This window comes from Myxine glutinosa, chromosome 13 (assembly GCF_964187855.1).
Source record: "Myxine glutinosa chromosome 13, kmMyxGlut1.1, whole genome shotgun sequence".
NCBI classification, from domain to species: domain Eukaryota; kingdom Metazoa; phylum Chordata; class Myxini; order Myxiniformes; family Myxinidae; genus Myxine; species Myxine glutinosa.
In genome coordinates this window covers 19,290,027-19,307,876 of record NC_136273.1, presented here as the reverse complement: position 1 = coordinate 19,307,876, position 17,850 = coordinate 19,290,027, and the positions used below count along the sequence as shown (strand labels likewise).

Here is a 17,850-nt window from a genome sequence, read left to right as displayed (position 1 = left end):
AATACATATAAATACATATAAATATATACATATAAATATATATATATACACATATAAATATATACACATATAAATATATACACATATAAATATATACACATATAAATATATACACATATAAATATATACACATATAAATATATACACATATAAATATATACACATATAAATATATACACATATAAATATATACACATATAAATATATACACATATAAATATATACACATATAAATACATACACATATAAATACATACACATATAAATATATACACATATAAATATATACACATATAAATATATACACATATAAATATATACACATATAAATATATACACATATAAATATATACACATATAAATATATACACATATAAATATATACACATATAAATATATACACATATAAATATATACACATATAAATATATACACATATAAATATATACACATATAAATAAATACACATATAAATATATACACATATAAATATATACACATATAAATATATACACATATAAATATATACACATATAAATATATACACATATAAATATATACACATATAAATATATACACATATAAATATATACACATAAATATATATACACATAAATATATATACACATAAATATATATACACATAAATATATATACATAAATATATATATATATATATATATAATATATATATATATATATATATATATATATATATATATATATATATATATATATATATATATATATATATATATATATATATATATAATATATTAAAAGTGTGACAACCTGCTCCTGCCTGCGTATTTTACTTCGTGAGCTCAGGCAAACATCGCAAGATTTCAAAGGCGAACTCGCGCGCCAAATGCGATTATATACAAGCTATAAAATAAGTATATTTATAAATACATACTTGACTTGCGCGATTATTTAATTTATAGAAAACTGCGCGCACATTATAATAAGCAACTTTATGGCACATTTTGCATCCTATTAGTATTACGTAAAGAATCGTACTCAGCCACTCGAACCACGGCACGAATGAATGAATAAGTGAAGAATGCAAATATTAATTTAATTATGTGAATTCAATATTGCGCCACGTGTACGCTTTGTACATACTGTGCACGGTGCCACGTCATTTTACATACCCAATGAAAAAAAACCTTCCGGAAATGACGTCACATTGTATAGCACTTCGGTAATTCGGTTTTCCTGTTGTTCATTGTAGTACTGTATTCACCGTTTCCACTATTGATGCTACGCATACGTGATGCTTAATTCACTCAAAACTTGTAAAATAAATTGACTATAAGCACAGTGCCTCAAATACTCAAAAATTGCAAATACTCAAATATATTTAGTATAAGCACCTGACCTAATGCAATACACCGCCCAGAAACCTCAATTCATTATTTTATGAAGGTTGACCTTCCATACATATAAATATATAACATCAGTCAGCCACCGTAAAGAGATGAATGTTAAACAGATTTCAAATAAAAAGGAAATAATTTCAGAGAATCCGCAACGGAAGCAGTTGTTTGTATAAACGCGAACGGCTTCCGGGTCGGAGGGTGTTTTTGTGTTGTTTCAGTATTCTGAGTCGGCTCACTCACATGACACATCAAATGGTCAGGTGGAGTGGTGGACTCACTCCTATGGAGGAGGGGTCCAATTATTGTATGACCATGCATTCTGGTCCTCCGGGGGTCAGGATGCATGTGTTTTGAATGACCATGTGCTTCAGCCTTTGGGTTGAGGTGCATGTGTATGCTAACGGGACAGCCTTGATGCGATAGACGGTGTGGCTTGGCCGTGGGGTCAACGTGCACGTCCAAGGATGTTTAAACGTTTGATTTTTTACCTTTTTTTATTATAAAAAAGCCAGGCCTTAATGCTGGCCTTAAAAGCATCGGTTGCTCAGCGGGGGAAAAAAACTTTTGCGAAGTTCCCTTTTTTGGCGGTGTCCGAGTCTCTGCCCTCATCCTGAGGTCTTTGAGGGAAAGTCGGGGAGTTATTTATGGAGTAGCCTCTTCCATTCGTATGGAGGATTATAAAGAACCATTTGGTGGATAAGGGTGGAGGCTAGTTGATGCCCGTCGTCACACTACGGTTAGGGAGGGTGCGAAGGTTGGAGAGCACCTCCATGGTGTTGTCCTTCACCCCTGCCCTACACACCGTAAAGCGCTCCTTGGTCACGAAGCTTTTCCTGTTCGGGAATACAACCCCTCCTTGAGATGTTATAAGTGCCAAATGTTTGGGCGTACTGCGCCATCCTGTAGGGGTAAACACACCGCAGCAGGTGTAATGGGGATCATGAGTACGGTAGCTGTTCGAGTGTCAAAATGTGCTGGTGAACACGGTACACGGTACAGCCGACAAAGGTTGTCTGGAATTTCAAACAGCTGCCCAGATACAACAGGTAAAAACTTCAGGGAAGATTCCCTATGCAGAAGCTGTCCTCAAAGTTCCCGAAATTCAAGTGACCAATTTTGTCACCCTAACTCCAGTCCAGGCCAAAATACAGACGAGTTTGGTGAGATGTCAAACTGAGACTATAACTGTTCGGCCCAAATGAAAAGGAGATCCGAAAAAACCAACATGATCTCTGCTGCAGCCAGAAAACATCTGGGTTGGGAGTGCTTTTCCTCTAAAGAGACCAACAAGTTATTTAGCAGGACGGGTGGTGAACTTGAGGCCATATAGTCTCGGGACTCTTCAATATAGTGATGTTAGTAGTCCAATGGAATGCCGAGGGTCTTGTGGCTCATGGGCCTGAATTTAATACGTTTATTTCCGGTTTGAATTTTAAACCTGACAAAATGTGTTTACAAGAAACATGCCTCAAAAGTTCTAATCAATTCCTGATTCTGGGGTTTACCCTCTTACGTAGGGATAGAGTAAGTGGGAATGGGGCTGGATGTGAGGTTCTTGATACCTCCGCCACCAAAGGTGGATGGAGGTTATGTTTTCAACCCTGTCCGTTTGTCTGTCCATTTGTCTGTTTGTCTCAAAATATCTCAAAATGTTGTGGACGGATTCAGACGAAATTTGGCAGAGATGTGGAGTGTGCGACAAGGACGAAATGATTAGATTTTGGTGAATATCCGGATTCGGATCCGGTACAATAATTTTTGAAGTGATTCTTCACCATTGGGAGATCGGGCCAAAAACGATACATAGCAGGATATCTCGAAAGGTTATGGATGGATTTGGACGAAACTTGGTGGACAAGTTGTGTGTGTGATAAGAAAGAATCGATTCGATTTTGGTGAAGATCTGATTATCGATTCGCATATGGGAATTATTTAATTTTTAAGTGATTCTTCACCATTAGGAGAAAGGGCCAAAAACGATACATAGCAGGATATCTCAAAAAGTTATGGATGGATTTGGACGAAACCTGGTGGACAAGTTGTGTGTGTGATAAGAAAGAATCGATTCGATTTTGGTGAAGATCTGAATATCGATTCGCATATGGGAATTATTTAATTTCTAAGTGATTCTTTACCATTGAGTGATAGGGCTAAACCAACATATGGTAGGATATCTCAAAAAGTTATGGATGGATTTGAACGAAACCTGGTGGACAAGTTGTGTGTGTGACAAGGACGAATCGATTCGATTTTGGTGAAGATCTGAATATCGATTCGCATATGGGAATTATTTAATTTCTAAGTGATTTTTTACCATTGAGTGACAGGGCTAAACCAACATATGGTAGGATATCTAAAAAAGTTATTGATGGATTTGGACGAAACTTGTTGGACATGTTGTGTCTGTGACGAGGACGATTCGATTCGATTTTGGTGAAGATCTGAATATGGATTCGGATGTGAGAATTATTTAATTTTTTAAGTGAATCTTCACCATTGGGAGATAGGACAAAAACGATACATAGCAGGATATCTCAAAATGTTATGGATGGATTTGGACGAAACTTGCTGGACCGGTTGTGTGTCTGACAAGGACGATTCCTTTCAATTTTGGTGAAGATCCGGATCCGGCTCGTAGAATTTTTTTTAGTGATTCTTCACCATTGAGTGATATAGCTAACCAGGTGGAGGTATGCTCTACTGAGTGTCGTTCTAGTTAACCCTGGTATTCCGTTCATGGTAACCGAATGCGTTGCTGAATTTCAGGGTAATATTGTTAATATTCATGCTTCAAGGGGAGAGTTTACAATCATAAACTTCTACAATCCTTGCGAACAGTTGATGAAAAAGACGCGACAGGAGGTTCTTCGAAGGAGCGTTAGGGTAGGGTGATCCTTCTGTGTGGTGACTTCAATAGTCGTAACATTCTTTGGGTGTCGAGATCCACGATAGTAATGGACGGTGTATCGAGAAATTAATGTATGAATTCGATTTGGTGTTATTATATGATGGAGTGGGGAGGAGGGGAATTGTATTGATCGGTTTAGGGTGAAGATGTCCCCCTTGGACCTCACCTTCATTTCGGCCACGGCAGCAGCGAAATTTGATTGGAAGGTTCATGATGCCAATCTGGGGACGCACTAACCACTAACCTTAAATTAGAAAGGGGTTCTGTGGACTCTGTAGGATAGAAGTAAGGTGCTGAGGTTGGAGGGTGGAGAGAGTTGTCTGAGCTCGGAGGGGAATGGAGGAGTACCATGGGCAAGGCAGTGCAGGAGCGTGGTGCCGCATCCTGTTTGAGCAGGAGCTGGTTTTAAAAAGCTTGTTCTAACCACACAAGCAGTACAAGATCAGCAGGACATCGTGGTAAACATGATTTTATTGATCATGAAGGCAGTGATCTGGGATGCCATACAAACAAAGATTTAGAATAGGCCTAGCTTTTGCCAATGGCATTACAGAAATGTCTGTCGGCACTAAAATTTAACGATAAAATTAGTACAACAACAACAGGCATTTTAAGGCCATTTTCCCTGCTAGAGCGGGGGTTAGCCTTGCGGTCCCCATGACAATCTTCTCCATTTTGCCCTATTTTCTACATCTTCCCTTGTTAACCCCCTTGCCCGCATTTCTTCTTCCACCCCCTTTAGCCAAGTCTTTCTCGGTCTTCCCCATCCTCTACTTCCTTCTACATTCATTTCCATCACTCTTCTCAACCAGTCACTTTCATCCTTCCTCAACACATGACCAAACCATCTCAACCTGTTCCTCTTCACAGCATCAATCACAGGCTCTATTCCCATCATCTTTCACAATTCATCATTTGTCTTCCTCTCTCTCAACGATACTCCGCACATCCATTGAACCATTCGCATTTCCACCCTTTCCAGCCTTCGTTGCTGCTCTACGTTCATTACCCATGTCTCGCTCCCATAAATCATAACACTTCTCACACATGCAGCATACACCTTTCCCTTCAGCTTCAACGACACTCCCCTCCTCGTCAGCATGCCACTCAGTTCGCGAAACTTCTTCCATGCACATCTCACTCCAGCAACCGTTGCCGAGTCTGATCCACCTTCTCCATTCAGCATGTCCCCTAGGTAACAAAATGTTTTCACACCTTCCAGCTTCACTCTGTCTCCAAGATCCAACTTAACATTTCCTCCATCTGCAGCTCCCTCTGTGCACACCTTACACTTGAATGTAGCTGCCACACTGGTTAATGACCCTCTCAGATAACTACATTTTTGATGAACCCACTCAGCGCACATTGTACATTGAATGGAGTTCACTCTGACACCCTTCCTGCACACAGCACACGGCCACTTCCCAGTTCTTTCTACCTCACCACATGCTTTACCACTGCCCATCACCTTCGTTTTTCTGATATTCTCCTTCAGACCTTTTGTCTCCATACATTCCTTCCACTTGTTCATCTTCTCCTTCAGTCCATCCATTCTTTCCGCAATCAACACCAGATCATCTGCATACAACATCTCCTATGGTAAACCCTCCTTTACGTTCCCAGCCAGCACCTCCATCACAGCTACAAATAGTTGTGGACTTAGTCCCGACCCCTGATGCACTCCCACCTTCAACTCAAACTCACCACTGTTCCCGTCCTTCGTCCTTACAGCTGTGCGCGCTCTTTTGTACATTGCCATCACTACTCTGATCAACCATTCCTCCACTCCTAACTTCCTCAATGCCCATGTCACTATTTCACATGGAACCCTATCGAATGCTTTCTCCAGATCAACAACGATAAAATATATCCAGATCTCCAGATCAACAACAACGATAACGATAAAATTAGTGAACATGGCAAATGCAAGTCTCATATAAAATGTGAAGACATAATGTGAGCCAGACAAAAGCAGCCTATAAAGAGAGCTACTGAAAACATCGCCGAAGTGTAGAGAAATTTAAATAAAAACACTGCAGGTAACTGAAACAGCCTGCATGACATGTTCATTTCGGATGCTGCTAACATTTTTCAGCGACACCAGCTCAATGGATTTGAAAATGCTGCATTCTGACCACACATGTCGTAACATGCTCATGTTTTTAGCGGATCAAATGGCTATACAACTTGCTAAGTACACAATTGATTCAAGCAACAAGTTCAGTTTCCTGATTGATGAAGGCACATCTGCCTCCAACATATTGTTACGGACACGACTTATTAAGATGTTATGCTGGGCCGAGCGGAATGGCCGCCGTGTTCGCACAAGTTACCCGATTATACTCGAACGTTGACTAAGTCGCGCTATGCTAAATCAATGATGGAAAGGACACAACGGCTGGATTAAATGACACGACACCAGGGGTACGGTTCTCAAGACCTCCGGAGGAGGTTATAATATTGCGGAAGGTTAGATTACAAAGACAAGAGAGACAGCATAGAAAGGTGGGCACTTAAACACGGTCTTATCTTAGCCCCGACAGACGACAGATAAACGGGACAAGACTGACTCACACGGGGATTGATGGCAAGGAAAGGCGGGTAGTCGATGGCTCAAGGTGCACTCTTGGCTCAGGGACAGAATCGACCCGGTCCGGTCCAGAGATGCGGGAGGTCTCACAGCGCTCGGAGGTGGCGTCTGGTTCTCCTTCGTGGCTGAGGCGCATCTGACGTCACGTCCGGTCAGTCGCTGCGTATATCCGGCGGGGAGTGACACGCCCTCGGCTCGTTAGCGCCGCCCCAGATGGAATCGGCCCGTTGCTTCTTATTGGGTGCGGGGGTTACCGGGCTCCGCCCTTGACGAGGAGCTGACAGCCAGCCCCTTTGTGGTAACCCCGTGGGCGCACATGGCAATGGCGGCTAACCAAGCCGGTGTGAGGACGCACACTCCCCGCACGCCGTTGTTGTAGTTGTTGTTTCATGGGGAAGATGGGAGGAGGTATGGGGAGGTCCTAAACTCACAACTGGTGCCATACAATCACATTCTGGTGCAACGAAGAGTCAGAATTAATGGAAACGAGTCCTTAACTGACATAGACTAAGAATAACTAGCAAGATGTCCGAAAGTTGTCTACGTGAGATGCGGTGGACCTGGGCACGACATTTAATGGGGGAAAAAGGGGAAGGTCGGTTCTACAGAGTGTTATTTACAGGCAATGGGACTAGGGAATGGGGGATTGGGGATAGTTGGGGGGTATTGGGGAAATAGGGGAATATTTACAAGCGGATATGGAGGCCAAGTCCCATATCCGCAACATTGCACCCTTCTCTACCCTCGGGGCGTCCCGACCCGATAAATTTTTACCTATTTTAGTGTGGCACTCAGATGTAGTTCCCTCTACTATTAACTCTACCCTGAGTGCGACAGTTTTACAGATATTCACAAATGAGTAAATATGTCCCCCTGCGACGTTGCACCCTTCTCCTCACAGAAACACACCCACAGGATAACCGAATCGCGGAAAGAATTCGCAAACTAAACATACAGCCGGTAGGGAGCATTATTTACAAGACTACGCTGATATTTACACTACGATCCAGGACCTGTTTTTGGAGGAACACATGCAGATGTTATGCATAGAGAGAGCACGCATGCCAGCATCGATACACCAACCCACGAGTGCTCTGTGGCCTTACGGCCTTTAATAATGTGCAGAGCACCCCTTCCCAGCACCAAAAGCACCACCCCATCACACAGTCAGCACCATCCGGTGCACCAATAAAATGTTTAGTAATCATGGTGTGGTGTCGCAGCCGGCCGATGTTCTGCCGCTGGTCTTGCCTTCGTGTGGTGCACTTGGCCTTCTTACTTCTTTCAAAAATAAAGAAAGGCGCCAACCGCGTCCATTTCTTTATTGTGGCCGTCAGGGGGCCAACTATAAGTGGTTCACCTGTATGGCATAGGTGCCACGTTGACCCATAGGTCCATCCACGGGTGGTGCTTGGCCGCAAAAGAACTGCGGTCCATTGTGGGTGGCCACCAAAATTGCGGTCCATATGGTGTATCGATCCAGGCAGCAAGCAGCGAAAGTGCAGGCCCACAACTGCGGAGCCAGCACCTCTCTCTCCTCTCTCTCTGCCCCAAAGCCAGATCCTCGGAGGTGGGAGACAAAAGAAGAAGACAAGTGAGTAAGGTGGTAAGGGCGCAAAAGTGCACGCAATATAAGATGATGCACACTGGGGGCACATGGGAACCAGGTGAGACAGGTACATTCCTACCGTACGCCCCCCCCCCCCCCACCAGGTAACCTACATGGCCCCTCCCTTACCCCTTACTGTATCCACAAAACACAACACTACCCATAAACATCTACTTTACAAATCAACAAACGTCCCTACTGTCTTCCCCGTTCCTCCCATATACCAAATTCGTCTTCTCTCCCTCCTAACCAATCAAATTTGCCATTTTCAACTGAACATCAAAATTTGCCATTACCAATTCATCATCAGTCCCTCCTAAGGAGGGAGAGATGGAATCACCCCAATGTCTCATCCACGTCGTGATGCGTCTCACCAATCCACAGCAATCTCATTTCCTGCAACAAAACAAAGAAAACACAGGTGTGGAGTCATCATCACCACAGGTAAGTGGCTGCGTATGGTGCGACAGGTTCATCAATCCTAACTATTTCCTAAATGACTTTAACAACTTTACATTACCCGGGGTCTTTCCCTGCCAATCCATTGGCCAACTTACACTATGGGTTCTAAAAACCAATTCCCATTGACCAACTGTGGTGCTTTTCAATTTGGGGTCTCACTCCCCCGATTCATCTCCCGGTGCCCTCGCACAATTTCTGGGCTGCGACGTGTAGCTCTCCCAACAGGTCTACCCACCTGCACACCTCCACCACTGCAGTTGCCTCCGAGCTTACCTGCTCCTTACCCTAACCTAACTACCTGGGGAAGGCCCTCTGGCGCTCTCCCCACTCGGTGCCCTCTCTGGCACTGGGCTACCCGGGTCCGTCCTCCGGATCCTCGGGCCCCACTGACACTAACGGCTCCCAGAGCCCACCTGCGGCCTCACCTGGCCGACATCCTCACAGTGGTGGAGTGCCCAACCAACTACACACACTAACAGGCTACACGCCCAGCCATTTCCACAACACTAATGCACCCATCCACAATACCATTCTGCAACCGCACCACAAATGCCAATATCCAACCACAATTTACCTATACCCTCTACCTAACACTTACACTACCCGCCCCGGGTACTCGTGAAAGGGGTCCACTCTTCCCCCATCCACACCTTCGCACCATGCACACCACTCCGTACCACTTACTCCAACTCTCTCCACACACCTGTACCTGCACACCTGTGCTCTCACACCTGGTGCCACCTGCACCCTTCTCTCCCCAAGCGCATTCGCGCTGATCCACAACACTTACTACTCATACACTGCTCCACACACCTGTCCAGTTGCGCACCTGTGCAATCACACCTGTTCAATTCTCACACACACGGCATCATCTCAGCTAACTACTCCCTTCTAAAACTTGCGCTTCCCAGTCGTCCCTTTAAACTATTGCGCTCCCACGTCATTATCATCCACACTAAACTACCTGCGTCCCCACTACAGGTATCAGTCACTAACTAAACTTAACGTTACCTAATGTCATCTTCTAGGGCCCTATCAATATAACCTAACCCACCCGGGCTAGTTTTCACTGCCATACACCCCATAATCTATTGCTCCTTTGCCCCACTATGGGAAGGGTGGCAGGGATGCCCCCCTTACCCACCATCATACGGCGCGAGTGGGACCTTGTGGGACCACCTCGTATGCGAGTCGTTGCCCGCCTGCCGGACCCCGTGCGTCGCCCCTTGCGGGGTCAGCGCGGGGCCGAACCGGCCGGGCCCCCACAGTACCTTACCCCCAAGGGGCTCTCGTGCCTCCCCGGTCCCTCTAACAACTACCCCCGTTGGTGTCGATGCATGGGTCACACTTCCGCAACCCGCTACCCATTCCATACCACCACAACCTTGCTCACCCACACCTCGCACCTCTCGTTCCATACCCTCCGGACCAGCCATACACCTCACTCTTGGCCTCTCACGAACACCCGGGTCCATCTCGACCCCCAAGCTCCTTAAATCACCTGGCGCATCATACGCACGACCATATTGGTCACCACTTACACCGGGTCCTCTTCCTCTTCGCTTCTCCTCCATCACCTGCGAATCCCTCATCCGGTTAATGAGCACATCATCACGATCCAAACACAGACTTCGGACCAATTCTTTTATCTCCTCTTTTATCTCTTTCTTATCCCCTCTCCGTCGCTTCTTAATTTCGCTCATCCCTTCTTCCACTTCTTCTAATTTCTGCTTCACCTCTTTTATTCCCCGGTACGTCTCCTCAAGCTCGTCCTCCAAGGCTACCTTGACCGTTTCCATGTGCGTCCTCACCTGCCGGTCCTTCGTCTCCATTACCTCTATCACCTCGTCCAACCTCGTTGTCAATCCCTCACGTACCATCTGACATTCCCTCTTCGTCGCTACCAAGTCATTTTTTAGGTCATTTTGTGTCGCTTTTAACCCTCCTATTACCGCAGTGTTCCTTTGTACCTGCTCCACTAACTCCGTCTGTCCCACCGTCAGCTGCTCCACCTCCTGCGTCAGGTCCTCTATGCCCCCTTGTAACTTTACAGTCCCCTTTCTCACCTCCTTCTCCATGTGCTCCTTACAGTGCCTCACCTCCTCGCGCACTCCTCCGACCTCCTCACTCACACCTCTTCTGATCTCCTCTCCCATCACTTGCATCTCCTGCCCAGATGCCACCCTCATCTGCTCCATTTCCTCCCTGTGAGCATCCAGTTTGGTTTCTACCCCCATTCTGACCCCCTCTATCTGCTGCCCCATTTGTTTAACTTCCCTTTCCGCTTGGTCCCTCATGTCCCTCAATTTGCCTTCCATCCTGTTTTCTAACCCCTCTAACCCCTTTTGCATCCCTTCCATTTGATTCTCTTGAGCGGCCATTCTGTTTTCTACCCCCATTAACCCATTTTTCACCTCTTTTATCCCGTTGTCTAACCCCTCAAATTTGTCGTCTAACTTCCCAAATTTCTTGTCTAATCCCTTAAAATTATTGTCTAACCCCTCACCGGTACCCCTCGCTTCGTCCCTCATTACCCCCATTTGGCCCTCCAATCGCTCACCCTGAGCATCCATCCGCTTCCCCAAGTCATTTTTGAATTGCTCCCTCATCTCGGCCATAAGGACCTCCATTTCAGCCATAAATGATTGCACGTCTTCCACCGTTGGTACAAAGGGCGCGGCTAAATTTGGCGCCACAATAATCATGTGCGCGAGGCCGCCATTTTGCGAACCTGCCGCCCTCACTGCTTCGCTCTCCTCCTGTCCCTCATGTCCCTCAATTTGGTCCTGGATCGACCCTGCCTCACTCTCCTCTACCGGAACCCAGCCGACTTGGTCTGCCATAGCGCGACTTCCAAAATTCGGGTTTTTATTTTCGTAAAACAAAATCAAATTTCGCCGTTATAATTTCGAGCGCGGGAAACGCGCTCCGGATCGAATTCCACTTTCCAACACCAAAATGTTACCCTAAGCCTAATGGTACAATTGGTGTTCCAAAATTTGGGCCTAACTGAATTTAGTCCCAGGTCCGAATCCCACTCCTCGACACCAATTGTTACGGACACGACTTATTAAGATGTTATGCTGGGCCGAGCGGAATGGCCGCCGTGTTCGCACAAGTTACCCGATTATACTCGAACGTTGACTAAGTCGCGCTATGCTAAATCAATGATGGAAAGGACACAACGGCTGGATTAAATGACACGACACCAGGGGTACGGTTCTCAAGACCTCCGGAGGAGGTTATAATATTGCGGAAGGTTAGATTACAAAGACAAGAGAGACAGCATAGAAAGGTGGGCACTTAAACACGGTCTTATCTTAGCCCTGACAGACGACAGATAAACGGGACAAGACTGACTCACACGGGGATTGATGGCAAGGAAAGGCGGGTAGTCGATGGCTCAAGGTGCACTCTTGGCTCAGGGACAGAATCGACCCGGTCCGGTCCAGAGATGCGGGAGGTCTCACAGCGCTCGGAGGTGGCGTCTGGTTCTCCTTCGTGGCTGAGGCGCATCTGACGTCACGTCCGGTTAGTCGCTGCGTATATCCGGCGGGGAGTGACACGCCCTCGGCTCGTTAGCGCCGCCCCAGATGGAATCGGCCCGTTGCTTCTTATTGGGTGCGGGGGTTACCGGGCTCCGCCCTTGACGAGGAGCTGACAGCCAGCCCCTTTGTGGTAACCCCGTGGGCGCACATGGCAATGGCGGCTAACCAAGCCGGTGTGAGGACGCACACTCCCCGCACGCCGTTGTTGTAGTTGTTGTTTCATGGGGAAGATGGGAGGAGGTATGGGGAGGTCCTAAACTCACTACTGGTGCCATACAATCACATTCTGGTGCAACGAAGAGTCAGAATTAATGGAAACGAGTCCTTAACTGACATAGACTAAGAATAACTAGCAAGATGTCCGAAAGTTGTCTACGTGAGATGCGGTGGACCTGGGCACGACATTTAATGGGGGAAAAAGGGGAAGGTCGGTTCTACAGAGTGTTATTTACAGGCAATGGGACTAGGGAATGGGGGATTGGGGATAGTTGGGGGATATTGGGGAAATAGGGGAATATTTACAAGCGGATATGGAGGCCAAGTCCCATATCCGCAACAATATCTTGTCTAAGAATTTACATTCGAATTGTATTTGAAGATGTGCCGTGCAACTATTCTTTAACATTCTAGAGCTAAGGTCGGGAACAGGTACTGGCATTGCAGAGGAGCGTCTTTCCACCCTGAATCGATATGGCATCTCTGAAGACGTACTGAAAGAGCATTTACTCGCTTTTGCAACTGATGGGGCAGCATCAGTGTTTGGGAAGTCTATAGGGTTAGGGTTAGGGTTGTTAAGGTTAGGGTTAGGATTCTTCACGTCAGTTCTGCGAGGAATGTTTAGCAGCTATCTCGTGATTCATCGCATGAACCATAAACTAGAGCTCGATGTACACGACGCTGTTCGGACAGTGAATGAAGTAAGACATTTTCAGCTGTTGATAGATTCACTGTATTTGTTCTTTTCACAAAGTCCGAAGAACCAGAGGCAAATTGAAGCTGTGGCTGATGAGCTCTGTGTCCAAAGTGCATGAGGTCGGTCGAGTTTTTTTTTTTTTTTTTACATCTTCCTGCATACCCAGGGAAACCCACCCAGACCCCTGCCCTCGTTAAGTTCTTTAGAAATGGTTCAACGGACAGTTCACGATCTTCACAAGGCAAAGCAGTTGTGCTGGACTACTGAGCAAGATGGCGAACTGGCTGTTTGCCGTGGAACATGCCACAATCAAAGATGCACTCGAGGCACTAAAAGGCCTGTCCAGAACTCGACTGCCATCACTGCCAAGCCTCAGATCAGATTAATGGTGCACTAAAAGCTCTAGGTGCTACGAAGAACTGGGATGGAATAAATACCAGCACCATGAAAGATGAGTTCTCCAGACCCAGTGCATTTAAAGAGGTTCCAATCACAGAGCCATCTGAAGCCCAACTAACGAAATACACAAGCTTCCGCTTTCAGTTCTTTCAAGCTTTATTTAACAACATGGGAAAAATATTTAACGATAAAGGGCATCCTGGAAGAGACAGCCATACTAAACATTTCATCGTGGACAGCAGAAGAGGATGCAAAAAATTGTTTGGGGACGATAAAATTCTGAATCTGCGCAAAACTGTGAAGACAAGAATGAGAATTGCTTTGCAATACATGCCCCCTAGCAAGTTTCAGTTCAATATCGGTAAACACATCCCTTCATTTGGGCGGTATATAATGCTGCGTTCAGTGCCGAAAATGATGATAAAACTAGAACGCATCTGAAAATGCAAAGCCCGTTTGTATTCAGACGTCTTCTTCTTCCGCATGCTAAACAGGGCGAAAACTGTTTTAAAAGTACAAAATGAAAATTGACGATTTTATGCAGCCTTGACCTTTGAGCTTTAGATCTAAAAAAAAAAAAAAAAATCAGCTTCTAGCTTTTGATTGGTGAACCAATTCTGTGACTCAATAGGCAAATTCTTTAAATTTTAGGTCAATTGGATGAAAATTGACGATTTTATGCAACCTTTGACATATTGATCTAAAAAATACAATCTGCTTCTAGCTTTTGATTGGTGAACGAATTCAGTGACTCAATATGCAAATTCTTAAAATTTCAAGTCAATAGGATGAAAATGGAAGATTTTATGTGATGCTGACCTTTGACCTTTTAAGCAAATTATTAATCTGTCATCCATTTTCTCATAATAAAGCTTTGGTGAAAATTTGATGACAAAACTCAAATGGTAAATTTAAATTTCAGGTCAATTGGATGAAAACTGACAATTTTATGTGACACTGACCTTTGACCTTTTGACCAGATTATTAATTTGCCATCTCCATATTTTCATACTGAGGTTGTTGAAAATTTGATGACAAAACTCAAATGGTAAATTTAAATTTCAGGTCAATTAGATGAAAATTGAAGATTTTAGGTGATGCTGACCTTTGACCTTTAACCAAATTATGAATTTGAATTATCCATATTATAATAACAAAGCTTTGTTGAAAATTTGATGACAAAACTCAAATGGTAAATTGAAATTTCAGGTCAATACGATGAAAATTTATGATTTTAGGTGATGCTGACCTTTGACTTTTAACCAAATTATTAATTTTTCTTATCCATATTCTCGTCATAAAGCTTTCGTGAAAATTTGACAAAACTCAAATGGTAAATTTAAATTTCAAGTCAAATAGATGAAAATTTATGATTTTAGGTGATGCTGACCTTTGACTTTTAACCAAATTATTAATTTTTCTTATCCATATTCTCGTCATAAAGCTTTCATGAAAATTTGACAAAACTCAAATGGTAAATTTAAATTTCAAGTCAAATAGATGAAAATTTATGATTTTAGGTAATGCTGACCTTTGACCTTTAACCAAATTATTAATTTTTCTTATCCATATTCTCATAATAAAGCTTTTGTGAAAATTTGACAAAACTCAAATGGTAAATTTAAATTTCAAGTCAAATAGATGAAAATTTATGATTTTAGGTGATGCTGACCTTTGACCTTTAACCAAATTATGAATTTGCCTTATCCATATTATCATAATAAAGTTTTATTGAAAATTTGATGACAAAACTCAAATGGTAAATTGAAATTTCAGGTCAATTGGATGAAAATTGATGATTTTAGATGACGCTGACCTTCGATCTTTTCACCTTTCAACCAAATTATGATTTTGTCATCCATATTCTCATAATAAAGCTTTTGTGAAAATTTGATGACAAAACTCAAAGGGTAAATTGAAATTTCAGGTCAATTGGATGAAAATTAATCATTTTAGGTGATGCTGACCTTTGACCTTTTGACAAAATTATTAATTTGCCTTCATATTATCATAATAAAGTTTGTTGAACATTTGATGACAAAAGTTCAAATGGTAAGAAAAAAAAAAAACAGTGTGGACAGACACACAGAAATGATTGCAAAACCTAAATAACCCGATGAACATACATGAAGCAAAACATGCATACAGCTTCTGTGAATATATAAGACATCATGGTTATATACCTGGGATCATTCAAATTGCCCTGGGCCATGGACTAACAGTAAGGCCTAAGGCCAGCCGATCTGTGCTGCTTCATGGAATGGCGGTGCATGATTTTAATTGGGGTGGAGTCAGGCCAGCTGTTCAGCCAATGGGTGTAAAGCAGTGGGGTGGAGTCAAGGAGGCTGAAAACTGACCCATGTATAATATGTGATATATTCTAAGTATTAAAAAGGAATAACTGTGAAAAATTGGGGAAATGCCCCAAAACTCAAACTTTATCTGTAACTCGTCATGATAAAGCCATGCACCAAGTTTCAGTTGAATATGTTAAAGGGTGTGGGAAAAAGTCGAGAAACCACAGGTGGGACGGACGGACGGACAGACAGACAGACAGACGGATGGACGGAGAGCAAATGTATTGTCCCCTCCAGGTAGAGAACTAATAAAAAGTTATAATCTAATCATAAAGGAATTTAGAGTACAAAGATACACAGCATGTGCGGGATACCCTGAAGCAATTGGTTACCACAAGTGGGGTAATTACTGTGTCTATTGTGAATGTGGCTGCAGTGCGATGAACCTTATTCTGACTGATAAGAGAAGCCGAATGCATATCAGCAGACTCGACAGCATGCTGCTTATTTCAATTAATGGGCCGAACCTTGACACTTTCCAAGGTGAGAAATATGCAGAATTGTGGATTAAGGAGGAACACCACACCGCTCAGGGCAACCCGACAGGAAAGACGAGGAAGGAGGAAACACTGGCTCCCACCACACCAAACTGTTCCTTGAGAATGATCCAGTCTTTCGGCGAAATTGGTGAATTTATAAGATCAATTTTAATTTCTATCTGGCTTTTGTCAATAAAAATGTCAAACTTTGATTGAAGTGGTAACAAGTTTTGAATCTGTACATGCAGAGCTTAAATAGTTCCAAGATTATTTTTTCATTTTTTTTTTTTTTTCAGTGACAAATGTATTAGCTACAGTGCCTTCAGAAAGTATTCACACCCCTTGGCTTTTTCACATTTTGTTGCGTTTTTTATTTTTCTTTCCCATGTTTTGCACATGGGAGTGCCAGAGGCAGAAGTGCGGTTGGTAGAAAGGAGGGAAGAGTTTTGGTTGGTCCTGGGATGTCGGAGGAGTTAAATGTGAACATTGGTTTGAGGAAGGGAAGCGCTCTCAGCCAACTCCTGTTTATCATGGTGGTGGAGCTGGTAAGCAGGAGGGGGAACATGAAACATTCTGAGGAGGACATTGCATGCGGACGATCTGGCTGTTGTGGTGGAGAGTGGGCGGGAGATGCAGGAAGTACTGCAGGAGTGGAAGGAGACATTTGAAAAACATGGGCAGAAATGAGCATGGAGAAGATGGAGGTGATGTGGATCGGGCAACAGAGAAAGTAAATGAATATCAGGTTGGAGGGGAAGGAGATCAGACACGGAAATAGGTTTGAGTATCTGGGGGGAACAGTGACTGGGGATGGTAAGTCGGAGGCAGAGGAGGATTCAGGTGGGTGTGAATGTGTGGAGGAGGGTGGAGGATATAATGGCAGACAGAAAGATTTCAAGGAGATTGAAAGGAAAGGTTCTAATGTTGTGCGTCACTCTGGCCTACTTTATAGTCTGGAGATGGTGGCACTGACAAAGAGACGACAGAGGCTGCAGGTTTGCAAGAACAACTGGATCAGGAGGATTGCGAGCATGAAGAGGGTGCAGATGAAGAACATTTGGTGCGGATGGGGGAAGAGAGAATGGCAAAGAAAGCAGATAGGTTGAGGGAACAAGGTAGGAGGAAAAGAGGTAGACCACAGTTGACATGAGAGGATTGTGTGAAGTGAGATATCAGTATGGTGAGGTGCTTAGAGAGTGGTGA

At 43.8% G+C, this 17,850-nt stretch overlaps 1 protein-coding gene across 3 annotated transcripts in view; it reads right to left on the bottom strand.

Moving 5' to 3' along the window:
* Positions 1–1,180, bottom strand: part of MPV17 (mitochondrial inner membrane protein MPV17) — an 87,346-nt gene extending 86,166 nt beyond the window's left edge. The window contains exon 1 of one of the 3 annotated variants that reach the window (XM_078767130.1): positions 1,155–1,180. The gene's annotated coding sequence lies outside the window, so the exon portion shown is untranslated. Of the gene's footprint in view, positions 1–1,020; positions 1,094–1,125 lie in introns of those variants that run through there. The other 2 variants (XM_078767131.1, XM_078767129.1) reach the window with 2 other exon arrangements.
* Between the last annotated feature and the right edge of the window lie 16,670 nt (positions 1,181–17,850).